Source organism: Schistocerca cancellata, chromosome 6 (genome assembly GCF_023864275.1).
Source record: "Schistocerca cancellata isolate TAMUIC-IGC-003103 chromosome 6, iqSchCanc2.1, whole genome shotgun sequence".
In the NCBI taxonomy this organism is placed as follows: domain Eukaryota; kingdom Metazoa; phylum Arthropoda; class Insecta; order Orthoptera; family Acrididae; genus Schistocerca; species Schistocerca cancellata.
Window position 1 is genome coordinate 201,757,769 of NC_064631.1, and position 20,695 is coordinate 201,778,463.

Here is a 20,695-nt window from a genome sequence, read left to right on the forward strand (position 1 = left end):
TATGGGCAATGATAGACATGGGATAAAGAAGTGATACAATGATGAGAGAAGAGTTTTACAGAGCATATAACAGCTGTGGATTAACTACATCACGATTACTAGTGCCAGTCTCTATGCGAACTTGGTCAAAGGTGTCAGATCTTCTTGTCAATAGTGAAGCAAGCAGATTTCATCGATTAAAGGCTTTTGGAACTATTTGCTGTAAATTATTTCGAAGACAGTTTTTAGTAAGGTTTCCCGGGAAATTTTATCGTCCGCCACTTACGAAATTCAGGCTGTTCAAAAGATTCTACAAATATTCCGGGAAGTATGAAAGACGTTTCTATTAATTATTCGAAGTAATGGCTTAAATTACATTTACTTTTTGGGATGGCTGGTGACCTATAGAAGGATACAACTGCAGCAATTAAGCTTTAGGCTTCACTAAAAAAAAAAAAAAATCGAGCCGAAGGCTGTAAAATGAAAACAGCTGGAGGGATCATAATGCCATTACCATTGCCGTTGCCCTGTAAGAGAGCGCTAATGTCCCAAACGCGCCGCTAGTCGTGGGCGCATAACCATGTGGCGACAGAGCGATGACGTGGTCACGTCGACCGTTCACTGCACTCACGAGGAGAACACGACAACTGCCATAGCACGATACCAGTTTACATTAAATAAATGAGCAAAGTAATGTAAACTGGTATACAGCCACTGCTTTGATTATAATGTTAATGTTAAAATGCAGTACCACCACACTCTCAAACTGTAGCTTCCCTCAAACACCTCTATTTTCCTGCATTTATTAATTTCTGTTTATCGTATTGATATGGCTTAAGTTATTCGTCTATTCTGTATTTACATTGACAACTGTCTCTTCTTTTTTAATTGGTTGTGTATCACTCTCCATGTTTCATACCTCTTGATGCAGCCTTGCCTAGTACTAATTTTATCTTATTTCAATAGTTTTGTTTATCAATAGAAAGTGTTATGTAGGCATGCTATTCTTATTTTGTGCTAAAGGTTTTCCTGTCAACTCCATTGTTATTTATGTACTGTTCAGTTTTTACTATTTCATTGCAAAGATGTTACTCACTGTATGTTTCTACTTCACTCTAGATGTGTTACTTCTCTTCCAATGTTGTCTGCTAACATTTAACTTCTTTGGTGATAATACTCAGTAAATGCCTGAAGATGGCCTTGTAAGCCGAAAACCGGTTAGCAATAAAAATAATATTGTAGAACAAAAGCAAACTGGTGCTTTTCATTTATTATTATAATGTTGTTCTACCAAGAACCGACGGAAGATTCTGTTAATATAATAAGAGAATTTAAAAAGATTGTAATCGCTGAAAATAACTTACACACAATTGTAATATATGTATGCCACTTATGGTGAAACCTAGCTGTAATTTTAAAATTAATATAACGACCTTACGCCCTTGTATCTCCTAATTTGATAAGAATCATTTGCAGTATACTGACCATCAACGGACATGGGTTGATAAACGAAAAATAAATAAACATATAAAAGTAATGATTGGGTTCCAAACATGGGGTGCAAAACTGGAACTCCGTGACGCTAGCCATTGCGCAAACATTTCGGTTGAGATGAGGCGCGCTAAAAGGCATATAAAGTACCTGGAAAACTTTCACCACGGTTTTCTCAGAAACGTTCGACTATCTACGGATAAGCCGAGCGCGTGTTTGCTTAGTTTGAGTCCTCTTCCGCTCAGCGGCTTTTCTGCGAAATTGGTTAATGGCACTTGTGGTGTTCTCCTCGTCGGTCGTGCTGAAAACAGAGAAATGGAGGGTTCAGTAAAAGACCAAAGCATTTCCTGACAGTGGAAGGAGCGGAGGGAACGCAGATTCATCAGAGAATGGCACAAGTTACGAATAGCGTTGAGTGTTCATGTGAAGGTCAAGCACAAAATATTCAAGGAGGGGTGGATGTCGTTGGTATTGGTACTGTTGTCAGTACTAGCTACTGTCTGAAACACTACGGCGCATTACCAGCAGGTGGATGCCCGCATTATTGAAAACCAGCGAGTTAAGGCGACAGCCACTGACTCAGGGGTGAGATTGAGCGTTGGAGTTGCAACGGGCATTCAGTGCTCACCGTAAGCTTGAGCAACTTCTCGATGAATGTCCAATGCTCGCACTCCTTCCGTTGTAATCAACGGACTACACCCTTTTGCTCTGCTTCTGAAGCCACCATTTCTCTATTTTCAACACTACTGACTGCAGTGGACGGCCAACGGTCGCCTGTGTGTGCGCCCACGTCCCCTTAGCGGCGAGTTCCGCACGCGCTTTCTGCCGTAGGCAATGGCAGTACGAACTCTGCGTCGGTTTTTCCTTTGTAGCTACCGGTTAGTTTCTTTTTGAATGACGCTTACAGAAAGTTTGTATGCACCCAGGTGCACTTTGATCTTATACCATCGGCTGAAGGTAATCAGCGGCAATGGCAAACAGATGCCGTCACTAGCCAAGGCCCCTTTCTACGAAGTCTTCAAGCGCCACCGCCTCTCCTCCAACCAAAGCCTAAAATATTACCAGTCATTAAAATGAAACAGTTAATTATTTTTAAGTAAACCCCAGGACCATCATCTCAGTTACGTTCTAAAATATCTGAAGAATCTGAAAATTATGTTTTGATTCCAGTAGGAAGCAACTCTGCCCAGAAACTATATTTATTTCAAGTAGTAAAGGGTATAGCAATTACTCGCTACTGATTTACATACTCATCTTAATACCTATGTATCATGTTCAAAAGTATTCTATAATCCAGAATAACCTACGAGTAATTATGTACACACACACACACACACACACACACACACACACACACACACACACCACATACACAGGTTATGCCGTGTGTTAACGTTATTATCACGTCTGAAATGTATTCCAAAAATTTTTTTCAGCAACACACAAGGTTTATCATGTGTCACGATGCTATTTACGTATCTAGAATACACAGGGCTCATGTAGCTGAGAGAGGGCGCTCAGATATATCCAGGATGAATGAGTGTATCGATGTGCGGCATCTGTCAAGCTACAGCGGACAGAATGGAGAATTTCCTGACGTTCGCAAGCAATTTTTATCGCTTAGTCACCGTTTTACGACACAGAATTTGTTTTGATTTCTAATGGAACTCTGTATTTTTTTCTGTGGCGTTTGAAAGAAGCTTCTAAGAGAATTTGAGCGACATAACACGCATAGGATTTGATCAAATAGTACCAACACAAAAGTGTCGGAAACCACTGTATACGTCTGCCCTTTAATACCAAATGTAAGCAGACTCGTATCTCAGGTATGGTTCTTTATGTGTGCGTTTGAAGCACATCTGTCTCTGTTCCGGTTCTGTAGCAGTCAGACAACTCGCTCGTAAGGCTACTGGGTCATTCACAATTCACTCTACTATCATGGATGTTATTTCCTGTTGCCTTAACATATGTCCTTCTTCTTGTCAGTGTCTTCCATATGTTCCTTTCTTCGCCGACTCTGCGGGGAACCTCCTCATTCCATACCTTATCTGTCCATCTAATTTTTAAAGTTCTTCTGTAGCACCAGACCTCAAGCGCTTTGAATCTCTTCTTTCCAGGTTTTCCCGCTGTCCATGCTTCACTACCATACAACGCTGTGCTCCAAACGTGTATTCTCAGAAATTTCTTCCTCAAATTAAGGCCTCATTTGATACAGTTAACTTCTCTCGACCATGAATGCCCTCCTTCACTATGTCAGTGTGCCATTTGTGTCCTCCTTGCATCGTCCGTCATGGATTACTTCCAAGGTAGAAGAATTCCTTAACTTCGTCTACACCGTGCCCACCATGTTTGATGTTAAGCTTTTCGATGTTCTCATTTCTGCTGGTTTTCCTTAGTTTTGATCTTTTTCCGGTTTATTCTCTGTCCATTTTCTGTGCTCATTAGCCTGATGATTTTATTCAACAGCTCCTGTAATTCTCCTTTTTCTCAGTGAGGATAGCTATGTCATCAGCATGTCTTCACAGAGCTGTCCCTCTCTTGAACCTTTTATTTCTATCAGGGCTCCTTATATTCCTAGATTGAACGTTAGGTCATTGCATACTGACTTACACTCTTTTAATCTGAGCACTTGGTTCTTGGTATTCCAGTCTTATTGTGATCTCTTGTATATTACCCGCGTTTCCCTATAGCTTACTTCTATTTTTCTCAGAATTTCGAACATCTTGCATCATTTTGTATGGCCAAGCGCTTTTCCCAGGGCAACAAATCCTGTGGACGTGTCTTGATTTGTCTCCATTACAGAGCAAAACGTTAGGATTGTCTATCTAATACCTTTACCGTTCCTAAAGCCAAATTGACTGCCATCTAAAACATCATTAATTTTCTTTTTCATTCTTCTGTATATTATTCTTGTCAACAACATGGATACAAGAGCTGTTAAGCTGATTGTACAAGAATTCTCTAACTTATCTGCTCTTGCTATCTTTGGAATCGTGTGGATAACATTTTTACTTCTCCTACTGATTTTAGAAATTCCGACGGAATGTTGTCCATCCCTTCTGCCTTATTTGAACTCAAGTTTTCCAGAGGTCATTTACATTCTGACTCTAATACTGAACTCCCTGTGTCGACCCTATCAACTACGGTTTCTTCTTCTGTCACGTCATCGGACAAGTCCACCCTCTCATAGAGTCCTTCAGTGAACTCTTTCCACCTATTTGTTCTCACTTCTGCGTTTAATAGTGGAATTCCTATTGCCCACTCAATGTTACCAACTTCGCTTTTAATTTCACCGCAGATTGTTTTGACTTTTCTGTATTATGAATCAATCCTCTAGATGATCATTTCTTTTTACATTTCTTCACATCTATCTTGTAGCGATTTCACCCTTGCTGCCCTGAATATGCAATGTATTTCATTCCTTGACCTGAACATTTTTGTACTTCCTACTTTCGTCGATCAACTGAAGTATTTCATATAGTACCCTAGGTTTCTCCGCAGTTACTTTGCTTATAGCTATGTTTATCTGTTCGAAGTCTGTGATGAAGCTTGATGGAATGCTCTCTGTTCTTCAGCTTACACTGCTTATCGCAATATCCACACCCTTAGTGAACTTCTAATGCATCTCGTCATTCCTCAGTACTTCAGTATCCCATTCATTTCCATACTGATTCTTTCGGACGATTCTCTTAAGCTCCAGCCTGCTCTCCATTATTAGTAAATTGTGCTCTGTGTTTGCTCCTGGGTCCACCTTAAGATCCAGTATCTAATTTCGTAATCTCCGTCTGACCATGACGTAATCCAGCTGTAGCCTTCCCATGTCTCCCGGCCTTTTTCAAGTATACCTCCTCTCGTTCTGATTGTTGAACAGAGTATTTGTTATTAACATCAGAAACTTTTTGTAGATCTCAGTTAGTCTTTCTCCTCTCTCATTCCTATTGACAAGCCCATATTCGCTTGTAAAACTTTCTTCTGTTCGTTCTCCTATTACCGCGTTCCAATACCTCACGACTGTTAGACTTCACTCTCCCTTTACACACTTTTACCTTTCAATATCCTCATATACTTCATCTATCTGCTGCTTGCAACATTGGCACGTCTATATGAACTATCGTTGCTTTGTTGTCGAATCTGATGGGAACAATCATATCACTGAAATGTTCACAGTATCTCACTCTCTGCCCTACCTTCCTTTTCATCACGAATCCTATCACCCCCCGCCCCCTTACACGATTTTCTGCTGTTGTTGTTGTTACCCTGTATTCTTCAGACCAGAAATGCTTATCTCGTTTCCATATAACTTCAATGCTCCCGCCACATCTAGACTGAGGCTGTGCATTTCCCTTTTCAGATTTTCTAGCTTTCCTACTATGATGAAACTTCTGACTTTCCATGCTCCGACTGGCAGAGCGGGACCAATCCAAAATCTTTTTCCAGTTCAGAGATGATCATGACACAATTACAGGCCACATGTTCTACAGATACAAATAACATGTCTTTAACGCAGTGCTTTTCTTCGCCTTCTGCATACTCATGCCGTTGATCACTGCTGATTCTTCTGCCGTTTAGGGACGGTTTCTCACCTCAAGGGCAAGAGAGTACCCTGAATCGATGTCTGCTCCTCCGTCCTCTTCGAAAAGTTCGTTGGCAGAATGGGGCTCACGTCTTACGCCAGACGCCTTCGTCCGCCATTGCTAGTGGTTTTTATTCAAAATTTAAGCAGTAGCTGCTTTAGTACACAAGTATATTTTGATCTGTAGTCAGAGACGCTGCCCCTGAACCACGGGTACTCCATGGGTAACATAAGCAATGTCGAAAAAGAGAATATCGTTTATGGCGAATGTCGACAAACTGTTTGTAAAGTGGTGCGGCTGGATGGCAAAGACTAACGAGATAGTGCCAAGCACTCGCGATCTGTCTTTGCAAACACTATAAAAGAGTTATAGAAACTGGAACTATGGAGAGTAAAATACACAAAAGAAGTTGAACAAATATTGAAAGGAATGAAACGAGCAGTTTAGGGGACAGTAATACACAATGCACATGTCACTAAGAGACGTCTCAGGAGTACGAGAGGGATCGTCCTCTTCACATTTCCATGCATCTACAATTCATGCCAATGTCTAACGAAATTGGTTACAGTTCTCCGAATGTTATCTTTGAAAAATGCAATATCAAACTTGGCCGAGTCAGCCTTCAACTTATGCACTAATCGTCAACTGAAAATCCACGCTGACGTTGATAGACCAAGTGCGTTATTTTTATCTTCTTGTTTGTCTATTAACGTTGTGTTTTTGAAGGCCTATAGCTTTGGTCTTTGTATTATTGATGGGAACCTAAATAGACTCAGGCAGCTCGACTTTCTAAGATACACTGCTGCTGCAGTAACTGGAAGACATCCCCGTAGACATAGTGCAATCTGTGTGGTACCATTACGACGGATGTCCCTCTTATTCTGCACATTTTGTGACAGATACTCTTTAGAAAACATCTGCGGAGCATTGAAACGGTTGTATACAAAATGCGAAATTGTCTGCACACTCTTCAAACTTAACGCTTCTATAGTTTTATCTGTGGCGAAAATTTAAACAAGAGGTCTGTTAGGAAACACTGACAACTCCAGGCGGCATTAAATGCTTTATAACACGGGTCTGTTGTGCTTTTAACTCTAAATGACATTCGACCTTCGGTATTGTTTCTCCAGAATCACTTAATAGGGTGTAGCAACGCTCAAGGTCAACATTTTGAGCACTCTGTGTGGCAGCCGTGACGATTAACACACGAACCGTCCCTGAGTTACGTGTTTGCTTACATCTGGTATAACATGACAGAGGTTTGTGAAACCTCTTCTCCTGACGGGTGGACAGTGGTTTATCTCGAAACTATTTAATCAAATAACGTACATGTTATGTAATCGAAGTTCTCTTGAAAGCTTCCTTCAAACGTCACATAAAAAGTATATAGATCCATAAGGAAAAAAAGAACCTAACGGCGACTATAAAAGAGGGAAATTACTTGTGAATGATAGGGAGTTCACCACCTGTCCGCTATTGCTTGGCATAGACCGCTTTTCAGTTCATATATTGATTCTGGATGGATTTCAGGTGTCCAGTATTAGCTAGCTCACCCTGTATATTGTGGACCCATTCCTCTTAAATGTATATAAAAATTCATCCCGGCTACATAACGTTTATGTAGAGAGTCATAATCTTATTTTCATGTCTAAAATGTCTCCCAAAACATGTGAAGAACGTAGCTCAGTATTTTCACGTGAAATCTGCATCTTAAATATAAGTGACAATTGTATATTTCATCCGCAGAACGTTTGTTTCAAAATGTTACTTCCAGATGTAAAATGTTCGTCGTAACACATAACGTGTGTTAGCATTTCGATCATAGCCGTAATTAAGGCTACATTACTGGATGTAAAGGTAGAACTATGAGCACCTGCCGTTTTACTAGTTTTTCGGCAATGCTTCACCTTGTCAAACGTCAATTTATGGGGAGGGGAGGGGGGGGAGGGGAGTAAATTCTGCATCATTTTATACACTAGAGAAATACAATCAACGATACACACTGGCTATACTGCTTTCTGTTAGTTTTATTTTACGCCTACATTAGCTTATGTACCACTGTGGTATAATAACGAATTTTCAATGAAGACTGCATTACATGCTGATGTGAACAATGGCGCCAAGGCTTTCTGAAAAGTTTCATCAGACTGTATTTCACTTTTTTTCCTAAGCAACTGCCAAGTAATACCAGATTTAACTGTATTGCTCCAAATATGAGATGTACACACGCAAAATGACCAAAGACAAACGAAGCACTATTACAGGGGAGAAGGAGACGTTTTGAGAAGGTCTTTAATGAGCTGTATCACTTACACAACATATTTTCGTAATACGAAAATAGACCTTTGAGATGCACGAAATATGAACGCAAACTTGGCCAAGGACCATGATGCAAATGATTCCCCACACAGAGAGGAAAACTGATATCTCAAAAATGTGACCACATAAAAATTACTTACAAAATACACTCCTGGAAATGGAAAAAAGAACACATTGACACCGGTGTGTCAGACCCACCATACTTGCTCCGGACACTGCGAGATCACACGCAATGATCACACGCACGGCACAGCGGACACACCAGGAACCGCGGTGTTGGCCGTCGAATGGCGCTAGCTGCGCAGCATTTGTGCACCGCCGCCGTCAGTGTCAGCCAGTTTGCCGTGGCATACGGAGCTCCATCGCAGTCTTTAACACTGGTAGCATGTCGCGACAGCGTGGACGTGAACTGTATGTGCAGTTGACGGACTTTGGGCGAGGGCATATAGTGGGCATGCGGGAGGCCGGGTGGACGTACCGCCGAATTGCCCAACACGTGGGGCGTGAGGTCTCCACAGTACATCGATGTTGTCGCCAGTGGTCGGCGGAAGGTGCACGTGCCCGTCGACCTGGGACCGGACCGCAGCGACGCACGGATGCACGCCAAGACCGTAGGATCCTACGCAGTGCCGTAGGGGACCGCACCGCCACTTCCCAGCAAATTAGGGACACTGTTGCTCCTGGGGTATCGGCGAGGACCATTCGCAACCGTCTCCATGAAGCTGGGCTACGGTCCCGCACACCGTTAGGCCGTCTTCCGCTCACGCCCCAAACATCGTGCAGCCCGCCTCCAGTGGTGTCGCGACAGGCGTGAATGGAGGGACGAATGGAGATGTGTCGTCTTCAGCGATGAGAGTCGCTTCTGCCTTGGTGCCAATGATGGTCGTATGCGTGTTTGTCGCCGTGCAGGTGAGCGCCACAATCAGGACTGCATACGACCGAGGCACACAGGGCCAACACCCGGCATCATGGTGTGGGGAGCGATCTCCTACACTGGCCGTACACCACTGGTGATCGTCGAGGGGCCACTGAATAGTGCACGGTACATCCAAACCGTCATCAAACCCATCGTTCTACCATTCCTAGACCGGCAAGGGAACTTGCTGTTCCAACAGGACAGTGCACGTCCGCATGTATCCCGTGCCACCCAACGTGCTCTAGAAGGTGTAAGTCAACTACCCTGGCCAGGAAGATCTCCGGATCTGTCCCCCATTGAGCATGTTTGGGACTGGATGAAGCGTCGTCTCACGCGGTCTGCACGTCCAGCACGAACGCTGGTCCAACTGAGGCGCCAGGTGGAAATGGCGTGGCAAGCCGTTCCACAGGACTACATCCAGCATCTCTACGATCGTCTCCATGGGAGAATAGCAGCCTGCATTGCTGCGAAAGGTGGATATACACTGTACTAGTGCCGACATTGTGCATGCTCTGTTGCCTGTGTCTATGTGCCTGTGGTTCTGTCAGTGTGATCATGTGATGTATCTGACCCCAGGAATGTATCAATAAAGTTTCCCCTTCCTGGGACAATGAATTCACGGTGTTCTTATTTCAATTTCCAGGAGTGTATAACTGTATTCTTTATGAGATTACAAATAGATTTTGAGTACAAAATACGACTGTTGCAGTTCTGTCATAAGTTAATTGTTCTATAATATATATATATATCTGTGTGTGTGTGTGACATGCTTATTGGCAAGACTGATATGATTTACAGGCTAGACTACCGTGGTCTGATTAGTGTACCACACATTATTAGGCACAATGCACCCTTAAATTCAATATTTCCACATCTAATTTATCTGTGTTAGGTGTTCAAATACACACAGTTCACTTATCGGTATACTGGTATAATTGAGAAATTGTTGATGAGTCAAGTTCTGTCTTTGTACCACAAGCTGAAAACCAAACACTGACTGTGATATCATAAAAAAATGTTCTATAACGTTACTTAACACACGTGGCACTATTCCTCATGCAACCTACATGGTTAAAGTGCACTTATCAAGAGTAATAGTTTGATCTTTATTCCAAAATAAACAACGTTATTCCCACTTGTAAATTGTCTGTATTGCTTGTCAGAAACTTCCTTTGTATTGCCTAAAACTGCAACGAAGTCAGTCAGACATCAGAGTAAGCCCCAAGCTAAAGTAAAAACTTTACTGTGTAGTTCGAAACGTTAGTCATCTTTGCCTGATAGTGCTAAATCATGTTGTACCATATGGAGGTTATGAGACACTTCACATCTCCATAATCGCTATGTTATATCAAAATTGTAACGAACTGCTCCATACATCATCATGTTACAGCAAAATTGTAACAAATTGTCCAATGTTGCAATAAAATTTTAAAAAAAATTATCCTTACGTCACCACATTTAGAAAATACATACTATTCTTTATACTGTATTTAAAGTGAATTGTAGCTTGAGAATTTATTTTTCCACTAAGGTGACAGGAAATAAATAAAAAAGAAACAATCTTTGTTGTGAAAATGGTTTACTGATTTAAGCATTTACGTTTACACAAATAAAATACATCATTTTTGTACATTCTGCAATTTATTATCAGACACACTAGTAGTAGTTGTAAGTGCATATGCTCCTTTTCATAATATGTTATGGCACACACTCATCCTTGTTCGTTTATCAGTGACACTGTATCTTGATTTATGTAATGTCTGGGTACCCTTGCAAAAATAATTCTATCCACTTCTTGCCAGGTTTCTTACCTTTAAATGGGGCTTCCAATTTCAACCTTGCAACTAGCTTTTGGGCATTTTCTATTAATTGAATCACCAAATACAAAACACTGTCTCTTAACTCTCCAGATTTACTTAAGTAACATTGCTTCATATGCTTCGCCCAGTAACCAGGAGGGGGGGCCTTCTATCATTGAACTCGATATTTCCTCAAGTTTTTATACAACATTGTTGCTCTGGGAACTTTTTGCAGTTCACTGGCACTTGCTACGGACATCAAGTGTTTTACAGCTTCCAAAGTTGGCATCATTTGATTTCTACATACTTCGCAACCTTCTTTTCCTTTTATTTCCCATACATATCGAAAACTAAGCAGGTAAAGCAGATAGTTGATACTCGTACAAATATAGTGCCAGAAAGGAAATCTGGAAAGACGATGTCGATTTTGGTATGATGTGGTATGGTGGTATATTCCCCTTGGGGGTAGTAGATGTAATGGTAATGGTTTCATCGCCTTGCGCCAATAGATATTGTAGTGCAATACCAGAGCGGCATCTGCATCTACCCTTTAATAGGGAATGCTCACAGCCAGAATGCTCAGTGTGGTGAAAACGTGAGAAGAAAGCAGGCAACCACGCCACACAGACACACTCGTGCTTCCCAGACAAATGAGCAAGTCTGAAAGGGGTTAAATTCCTAGTGGCAGGATGGTCCTTTAGGAATATTTCCACAAGTTGGACGCCCTGCATCAGTTGTGTAATGACGCTGGTATCAGTGGTCACGTGAATATTCTCACACCCCTACACGACGTCCTGGAAGTCCAAACATCACACACGTAAGTCAGGATTGTCATATTGTAAGTACAACAGTGGCAGATCGCATAGCTACCTCAGAACAGATTAGAGGGCTTGTGAGCCCAGATGTGTCAACGTGAATTGTTGAGAACCGGGCATTAGGAGTCGTACTAAGGGTATGCAATCCTCTAGCCCATCTTCCACCCAAGAAATAGCACTGAAGTGCATAGTTCAACTGATAACCGTCAAATGATCACTTGGAAGATAGAATTGCGCGCCATGATCTATAAGCGATGAAAGCAGATTCTGCCTGCATACAAGTGATCGTCATCTGCACTTAAGACATAGACCTGCTGGGCAGTGTCTCGTAGAGCGCTTACGTCCAAGACACAATGGACCCACCCCAAGCCATATGATCTAGGGTAGAATAAGCTAAAACTCTCATTCACCTTTGACGTAGGGGCGGGGTGCGGGGTGGAGGGGTCAACCCTACCCAGCGCTCGGACCCGTTCTTTTGCCGTTCTTGCCACAGAAAGGTGATGTGTTACTACAAATGGATAATGCTCGCAACACACTGCCCACGAAACTCAACGTGCTCTGCAAGGTGTGCAGCAACTTCCCTGGCCAGCACGATCTCCGGACTTGTCCCCAGTTGAGCACGTGTGCTATATAATGGGACGAAAAGTGACTCGCGCGAACTGTCAACTCTTACAGAACTACTTGAACAGGTCGAGTAGGTGTGGCCTAACGTATCTGAGGACAGTATTCGCCATTTGTACGATTGACTGGACGCAGGAGTCAACACCTGCATCACCATCTGTAGAGGCTGCATCATATACTAATATGAGTGTTTCAACATGTGTGGATACTTGGTACCTCAGAATTGCTTGTGCTTTTGATTTGTAAATGTGATATTTCCATGTACTCCATGTGCACTGTTGAAGTAATAAATACTGAGTGAATTTCAAACCTCTAAAACGGCCTTATACTTTTTTCTGGAAGTGTAAGCAGAAATTCCGAACTTAAATAGTAATGAGATTTTCACTCTGCAGCGGAGTGTGCGCAGATATGAAGTAAAGCTGTGAGGACGGGGCGTGAGTCGTGCTTGGGTAGCTCAGTTGGTAGAGCACTTGCCCGCGAAAGGCAAAGGTCCCGAGTTCGAGTGACGGTCCGGCACACAGTTTTAATCTGCCAGGAAGTTTCAAATCTTAACTTGCTTTTTCAGTGATGTATGGGGCAATCTGTTACAATTTTGTATAATGATAATGAAATATGGACGAGTCCATTATAGTTTCATGTAACAGTGGTGATCTAGGAGTCTATTTGTTATAATTTCGAGTGAAAATGATGATGTACATGGCAAATTGTTACAATCTTTTATGTTGGGGATCGATTTGAGATCCAGTAACAAACAGTATCGTGTTATGGTACATACACTGTCAGCTTCTATTGTTAAAGTACAGTTTTAAGATCCTGAAAATGAAAACTTACTGGTTGACACCCACTGCAGATACACAATGTCAGCCACTGGTGTTGCAACACAGATTAAGATCCAGTGGTTGACAACCACAGCACATGCATTTTCAGTTATTGTTTTAACGTCAGTTTCTGTCACCCAGTGCACATATACACCTTCAGTTATTGGTGTTAGAATACGGTTTTAACCCTTTGAATGCTAAATATGTACTCGCTATATATAGTGGTGAGCAAAGACTTGTTATTGCTTTATACTGCTACTTGCGCTGGGAGACAACATTCCAGCAGATATGTGTACTAATTTTGTCATTTGGTTTGGCTCATATGTGCTGAATATTCATGGAACGATTGGTGTGACTGCTTGTGCTGTTACTATGGGTTTCGCTACCCCAGATACAAAATACACACAGTTACTCTGACGAGTTAAGTTACTGCATAGAGAAACACACAGGTATGTCAATATTATTGCACGTCTAAGAATTACATCTTTCCTCGAAGTCCATGTTGAAAGCAACGTGTCGGTTTGGATTCACCTCAGTGATTTTTCATAGTTACTCTTCTATAATACCAGCTGTCCTCTACATACTCATATCTGTACTGACCCAATGAAAGGATGAATCTTCCTGTGATATAGCTTTAATGAATCGGCAGTCACCTGGAACTACATTAAATAATTTTTCGCTCATTTTTGTTGATTCCGTTTCATGAAAAGTCTTCAATAATTTCATATATATGATTTTATTTCTTTAAATTTGATATCAAACTGAACGTTTTATCACGTGGGGGTCGGTGGCAAAGCAGTCTAATGAGAAGTGGTGCAATGCGATTTTTGTGCCCTATTTGTGCTTCGCAGCTACATTACACAAACTGTTGGTGACACGCTTGACCTGACATGCCGGCCACTATAAAGTACCGGTCGTCCTGTCTTAAGAAAACTGTTCAGTGGAAAAATTTCATTCTCTCACAAACTACAGCCTAATATCTTGGTTCAGTAAAGGACTGAATTTCTTTTAGTTAGTCATCTTTGTTACTGAGCTGCAACTAATGAAGTAAAGCATAGCCCAAAATTTTAAGCGTTTTGCGGAGGTGAAACACATTGTGTATACTTTGCATGTGTGTAATTTTAGGACATTCATTGCTGTGTATCAAACATTGCTTACATATCAAAATTGTTTTTAAAGCTACGAGCAGAGCGAGATATATCAGTGTTCTCGAGGTTTCAGTTTTTATGTTTACACACACACACACACACACACACACACACACACACACACACACACACACACATGTAGTCATAAGACCCGTCGTATTTCATAAGTGATTTAAGATATCAAAGCGAGGTCTGTTTGGAAATGATAGCATGTGAATAGGTGCTTACTTGGAAGTACAACATGTACTCGAAACTTTTTTTATCCATTAAGATATGGAAGTAACTTCTTCTAACAGCATTTTATATCTTGTCAAAAAAGAATACTGTGACATTGCGCTCATTATTTGTTGTTCTGTCATAAGATGTAATTGATAAGTGTCAAACAGTCTCCATTGAGACCTTTGGTTTAGTTAGAACCTTTGGAATGCTTTGCAGCTATCAACTTGCTAACTTGTCTTTCCAACAACACCACTGAAACGGTTTTTATGTGGAGGCATCCAATACTCCACTTCCGTTTCTGTTATCCTGTAATGACAAGTACAATTGCCTGTTACCATCTTCATCATTTATTCCTCTGTACAGCGAGAATGGCATGGCACTTTATCAATCGAAAAATAAGATGGAAACAACAACACAAATAAGATCACCACAGCAAAAGCACACAGGCCAAACATTGGGGAGCAACTGAGAACTCAGGGCAGAAATGTCCCAAGCATTAACGTGACCTCAGTGCACTAAGAGCTGAGTAGTAGCCCAACTCAGTACATTAGGAGCATACAGGTGACGGCAGGTGGCGCACATATACATCAAGAACAGATGATGGAAAGATCAAATTTACATGTAAACGTTTCTGGAGCACTGTGAGACCGTAACAGCAGCCAGCAGTTGTGCAGATTTTCGGCCCGATTGTGTTCCGGCCGCGAGTGTTAAGGTCGATATTTTATCAGGATTACTCATTGGATAAATTTAAAATTCAGTTCTGCGCTGTAGGTCAGCGGATTATAAATACTGGAATTTACTATATCTACTAACTGTGAGTTTTGTATATGTTTTTATATCTGCGTGTTAAATGAAAGTTAATTTTGAAGTCTGGAAGGTACCATTTTACCATTACAATTCCGTGAGGTTTTATTTGGAAGTGATGTTGTTTGCTACTGATATTGGTTGAGAATTTATTACCCAAAGGAACAGTTATTTAATCAGTCTTTTATGAAGTGTTTTAAGAATTGTTGTTGGTGGTGAACTGTTACTAATAAATTATGTAAATATGTAAATTAGTAATGTTGTGTAAGCAGTTATTGAAGGCACCTACTCCATTACCCAATAAACCATGGCCAGTTGAGAACGGGCATTGATGTAACATTAGGGAACTAGAGGCTATTTGCTAAGTTGTGGCAATGCTAATCCTGTTGTTTGTTGTTATTGATGAAGTGTCTAGTCGCCCCTAAATTAAATAAAAATTCTGCATACAGTACGTGTTAAAAAGTTCAGAGCAGTCAAAATGCTAAGATTCAATACCTGACACCAACTGTTAAGTTATGTTTCAGAATAACGTTTCAGTTCTGAATACTTGTTTATTTGCAGTAAAATGGTGATGTATTAAGCAGTTTGTTACAATTTTGCAGTAACGTGGTGATGTATGCAGCAATTTGTTGCTGTTTTGTTGGAGCATATAACGATTTTGGCCTTAACATATCAATGTATTGAGTAATTTGTTACAAATTTTCTGTGAAATGGTGATGTATGGGGCGAAACATTTCGTGTAGTTTCCCATATGTGACAGTATAAGTTAGCATTATCGGCAGAAGATGATAATTTTTTTTTACTGGAAAATGAAGGCTTTTTGGATGACTTTTCACAAATAACGCAAATAATTCAGATGTGGGAATGACATTGTCTGCTTTGGAACAAAGATTGAACTCTTCTTCTTGGTAAGTGCGCTTTAACTTTTAAGTTACACCTCGAATAGTGCTACGTGTGCTTCCCAACGTTATAGTACAAACAATTTTTGATTTGTTCAATATGAGGTATAAAGAGTGAAATAAACTCATCAACTAACCTATAGTATTTGTAGTGCCAATAAGTGAGCTACTCCAGGTAGATGGAAGTATCTGGTAGCGTATTGTGCCTATTAAAGTTTGGTACAATAATCAGGCCAGGATGGTCCAGCCTGTAAGTCATATCAGTCGCACCAGTACACAAGGTGTATGTAATTTTTTTCAATCTTATAGAATAATTAAGTGACATCAGCAGTGAAAAGTGCGTTACCAACTCGAAAGCTTTATGTAATTTCACAAATAATATTTATATTTCAGCGCAAATATCGAATTTTCATTCATCATCAGAGACCTGTGATTTTACTTGTGTATTTTGATAAGTAACCGGCGTGTGTTTTGTACTTGGCGTCTTTATATATTTGATAATAATTTTATTTTGGTTGAAGGATCATAATTTTGAGATTTCAACTTTCCTCTCTGTGTGTGGAACCATGTACATCATTGCCTATGGCCAGATTTACACTCACATTTCATGCTTTTGAAAGATCTCTTTTTGTGTTACAAAAATACTCATTAAAGACCCCTTAAAATCTCTTCTTCCCTTCTAGAATATTGCCTCATCTGTTTCTCTTTGGTCATGGTGTTTGTTTATATTTGGTATTTGGAGCATGGAATTATATCTTGGGATTATATATTTATTGCTCATTTAGCCTGACCAGATTAGGGTTTTAAGGTCCTGTCTTTACATCTGGCCTGGAACGACACATGCAAATGACATCACAAAACAATTCACAACAACAACAACAATAATTAACACCAGGAATTATAACAATAACAATAATAGTAGTACTATAAGATATTAACTCTAATAATAATAATTGACACTGTTATTATTATTAATGATAATTATTAGTATTATCATTAACAATAAAGGGCATTGAGAATGATGAAGATTAACTTCGCACATGTTTACTTTTATCAGAAGTGAAGGGATGAAGAAAGAGGAGAAGACTGAAATAGCAGTGTCACTAACTGTTAGGAAAAAACAGAAACTGAATTGGGAAACTCAGCCGACAAGGGCGAGGGAAAAGTTGTAGGGAGCTGCAGACTAGATATGGGTGAGATGGCTCTTGTGGCAGAAGGTGTGGTTGAAGTCTGGAAGGAATATAATTTCTCTGATATTTGGAGGAAGATGGTTCGAAATTTGGGGTTCTGTAGAGGCAATTATTTAGAGAACATGACAGTGTTACGTGATCGTACTGAAGGAATTTTATTGAATGAGTATCTCTGCTGCGCTGTCCAGATAATAGTCTAAGAGCTGAGGATGAATAAAAGGGATTGCAATGAGTGGGAAGGCGATAGAACAGCCCTGGAATACGGTAGTTTCGACACTAATAGGCAAGTAGGCATAATAATAGTTCATAGGAAGAAATGATATTGACGAAATAGCAAATATCACAATGTACATACACGAGCTTTCATCACTATTTCAATCCTGTGTAAGCTTTCGCATGAAAGTCCTTGGAGAATAGCTTACCATAGGCACGAATAGGGTATGTTAGTAACTATAAGTTTCATTTTAAGCGCAATAGGAAAAACTTTTCTTTATTTCCGTAGTGAATGAAGTGGCACTGACAACATCTTACACACTGCAGATATGTGTTCATTCCAGTTTCGTAAGTGACGGTCTGGTATTATCGCCAAATTCTTTTCAGAAGAAGAGAAGGTTGTTTCTGTGCTGTTTAGGATTAAGAGGGGAAGAGATTTTCTGTACTGGATGGAAATAAGTATTTTGTGATTGACTAAAGTTACTTACCTATAAGATGGGCTGAGTCTCAAACATTTGTTCTGTGACCGCTCTGATAAGACAATAAAATCATTTACATGCTGGATGGCTGTTCACGGGTATGGTGTAAATGAACGTCGTCATTGTAAAGGTGATATTTGCGGTGGGATTATTTACTTGACATATCATTAACATATACTGAGAAAAATGATGAAACCAACACTGATCTTTCTCTGTTGGTCGATTACGGCCAGGGGACATCGGCTGGTACATACTTTTCAATTCAATAAACTTCACCAACAACCGTACACTTTAAGATATTTTATTTTATTTTGAAAGCAACCAGTTTCGGCAATTCATTTTGCCATGTTGCTGTTACGCTTTCATATGAATCAGCTGCACAACGATTAGAATTCACGATACCCAGTTTTATGGCGTTATACGATAAGTTCGTTGATTTGGGAAAAGCATATGGGGCCTGAAGGTGAGAAAATGAATTGCCGAAACGGGTTGCTTTCAAAATAAAATAAAATATCTTAAAGTGTATGACCGTTGGAAACGTTTATTAAATTGAAAAATACTGATCTTTTTCGGGGGCCCTGATATTACATCACTGTGTTGTGACCTTTTGTTCCTGTTATTACACACTGTTGGCAGGGTGTAATGTTATGAGTGGAAACAGTGTACAGCACTTGAATAGAAATTTGACTTGTGGGTATAGGAAGGAGTGTCGAAGTCGTCAGAATCAAAAATTTTCCAAAATACAAAAAAATGGATAATAGTCGCCTGTTGTTTGTCCATAGCTTGTTTCAGTTCATCAGTCACATTTAAAAGATTTGTTATCTTGCTGCGATCTCGCCAGAAGCGAAACTAGTGTTCACGTAAAAGGTTATTTGATGTTAAGTGGTTAGTAAGTTGTTCGTGGAACATGTATTCTAAAGCCTTGGAATGGGTTACACTGGTAGAATGCAAATGGCCCTCTAGTCCTGGCTGTGTTAGGACTCAGGGGCTGCAGAAAAATATTTTTTGTTTGTACCAGTGACTGATACTTAAGGGAGTCGATAGTCTGCGCTCTAGACCCTCAATAGGATCAATTCCTAGACCTTTAAACTTTTCCGAAGGACGCACGTGTGTGAAAGTAGGCAGTTAGCGAGTGGGCGTACCTGAGCTTAGCTTTCCTCACATGCAGACTAACTCGGTTGCGTAGTTGCACGTAGGTGAGACTGTTATCGGTGGTCGTGTGCCGCTTGTATATCCTGTGTTCTGCATCTCTGATACTCATAACGTACTTAATGTGGTCTATAAGCCGTGGAGCAACTTTTCTCCTTACTTTTTGTTATTAGTTGATTATGGGAAGGAAAGGAAATACAGTCTGCGAAGTTTTAGAGAACCTTAGCACCATAGTACTAATGGCTAAATGCCGCACCCTTTCTCGAAAATTCTATTTCGTGCCACCAGTGGAACAGAACCTCATCTAGATCTAAAGAAATAATAGCCAGTCAGTATCGTCGATTAAATTTTTCTAGTGTAGAACATGATGAATTACCTTCTTCCCTATGAAATGTTTCTTGCTAAGATGATGAATTACTGTAAAAGTAAAACATCAGAAGCTAATAATTCGATCTTTGTACTGTGAGCAACATAGCCTGAAGTATGCTTACGATCGAATAGCCAGAACATCAGACAGCATTTTCTAGAAATAAAATGTGATTGGAAGCCGCAATTGAAAGACAGAAAATTCATACAAATATAATATAGGTTGTTGAAAGAGGGTAAACAGCAACACACAGATAAACAAACCAGTTAAGATATAAGCTGAATCGGTGGAAATCTAGCGTATAAAAATCAGTATATCAAAATACTGGAGACAGCTGGAATAAGACAGGTAACTGCTCGGCGAAATTTTACAGTACAGTACCAAAATACTGAACACATGTACGATAGGAATAACGCAATAAATAGGAGCTTCCAACTTGGTGGTAGTGGGTTCTTCATTGCTGGCAACCATGGAGAAGGGGACATGTGGATCAGTGTTGATGGCTGCTGGGTGGATGACTCGACTCCTTGCGATGGGCTTGTGTCCGTATTTGTATTGGCCAGTTCTGTCAGAGATGGATTCCAGCCGTATTTTGGATCCGGTACTGATTCTTCAGGAAGAAACGTAGACTGATGAACACCAAAATCTTCACATTATTAAAAACAGTTGTCTGATATGCGGAGGAAGCTCTCCAAAATCTATACGCCACAAGTGTTAATGAAAATTTCTATAGAAGACAGTTTGTAGGCAACAAAGTACGGTAATTTCCAAGAATGATTGCCTCTCTAAGTCGCGGAGTCCAAACAATACATATCGAACGTGCGATCCTAAATCGATCACTCGAATCTGGTGTTGGTTCAAATGGTTCAAATGGCTCTGAGCACTATGGAACTTA